Below are 2207 nucleotides of genomic sequence, written 5' to 3'. Positions count from 1 at the left end.
CTTTCTATAATATCTGAATTGATCATAATATGATGCAACTGAGTGCTTAAGACCACTTTAAAGTGACTGTGAAGACAACCTATCACTGGAAAAGTCACTCTATGTCAACAAAGATTAATTTTTTCAGCAAATAAAAGCCAAAAATGTTCATCACAATTTAACAGTTGGAAACAAGACCTTCTGATACCTCAGCAGCAGATATTCCTGCAGTGGTCACGTCTGCAGCAACAGACGGAGTGATACAACAGGAGCTGATATAGAGTGAAGGAGTTGGTCCTGACAAATGAGATCTTCACTCCACTTTCATTTTATGAAGTTATTTTGTCTTTGCTTTAGTCTGGTCCCAAGGACTCAACAGCTAATGCACATGTATTTGTAAACACTTCTACAAATAATCATGTTCTTTACAGAAATTGTACAGCTAACACTATTCCTTAATCACATTTATCTACTCACCGACTAAGTACACAGAGAAAATACTAATAAATATTAATATAAGACAAATTTTTAATGTATATAGTCTTTAATTAAAATAAGGATTCCCACAAGTGTTTTTTTTTTTTTTTTTTTACTTTTCTCCTTAAAAAGAGCCCAATGGTTAGTCAGTTATTAGCAATAATAATGCATGCTTTAAGCGACAAGACACAAGATAAGTGAGAAGGTGAAAAAACTTATTTTAAAAAGTATTTCTTAATCTTAAAATCTTCCTGAGTCTTCCTTTTTTTTTGAATCATCACCTAGATTTCACTGTATCAGCTTGAAATCTCTCTCCTAAAAGCGTTAGTGGCACTTTCATCTCCTCCCAGTCTGACTGTAAATTGATTGTGAGAAACACACAACAGCAGCCAACTTCTAAGATGATCAGACTAAGTTATTGCCCAACATCACATGAAAGAGATCAGATAAACAGTAGAATGGGAAATAGTAGAGCTGAGCTCTGGAGTCTGACATTCATCTGTCCTTCTCCTGTCAGCCCCACATTGGTTCTACACTCACTTTGCAGCTTCTAAGAGAAATGAAGTGTAAATACTCCAAGCAACCTTATTCACTGCATAATTCTAATTCACTTGGAAGTCATCATCCATGTTGTGCAGTAAGAAAAGCATTATTTTTTTTTGTATAAGTAAAAAGTGGATGATTACTTGACAGTATCATAATACATCTACCCAGGAGATTAACATTAGATAATCATAACAGCAGATTTTCTAGCTTTGGAGAATTTGACAGTCATCACACTAAGAAAAAAATATAAAGGAAAAATAAAAAGGAAAAAAAACGTAAAAGAAACCTTAGTGGAAGGAACAATCAGTCACAACTTCTTTGCACATCTGTAATAATCCTTTTCATGGATCAGCATTAGCAGTGTTATTTCTTGTCTTGCCGCAGTTTTGACACTGTACCAGGGCCTCTCCTCCTCTTTGCAAAAGTCATGATAATGAATTAGGATTACACATGATGCCAGTACTGTGGCAGAAGACCATCTGGGTTTTCAGAAGGGAAAAGGAGAGAAAAGTGCTAAACTTTCTCTTTAAATCTTCTCTCAATGGAACAAATCCTTCTATCTTGAAAGTACAGTGTGCCACGAAGGCAACAGAGCAGTTTGTGATGGATGTGGGTAAGGAAAGGAGTTGGTGACCTGGAATGGAACTAACCTGTTGGCTGCAGTCGTAGTTGTCTGCTGAACTGGTCTCAAGGAAACATACCTCCCACTTGTCCTATGGTCTGCATAGGCAGAAGCATCACATCATACCAGCTGGGGACAGCTACTAGCTAGCAACAGCAGAACCACTGTTCTGAAGACAGCTGGCCATACAAAAGTATAGATCAACCATTTGGATCAGGGAAACCCAATTGTTTCTCTTTCTCTTCCGTGGAAACAAGATTAAAAACTTCTTTGTGTAATCTAGCAAAAAGGTGGAAAGTCTGTGGGCCCTCAGTGCAAGGCCTGATGTACCAATGCCACCTCACAGCAAAGCAGCATCTTCATCTTCTGTCCCTGCCTTACATCCACTCCAAAGGGCCACGGTAAAAATTTCAGTAAAGTTCAGCTGGATGCTGAGTGCTGCAATGAGAAAGAAGCCTGCCCAAGTATGTGAGACTCCTGCTCAGATACTGACGCTTGGCAGGTGTTTTCATACCATGCTCCTCAGACTATCTGTGTGGAGTAACCACAGGTGGTCCAGGGAATTGTTTTCACTCTCCCGGTG

This window comes from Centrocercus urophasianus, unplaced genomic scaffold (genome assembly GCF_019232065.1).
Source record: "Centrocercus urophasianus isolate 14NV4802_14NV808 unplaced genomic scaffold, USGS_Curo_1.0 seq_11, whole genome shotgun sequence".
NCBI lineage: Eukaryota > Metazoa > Chordata > Aves > Galliformes > Phasianidae > Centrocercus > Centrocercus urophasianus.
This window is presented reverse-complemented; position numbering follows the sequence as displayed.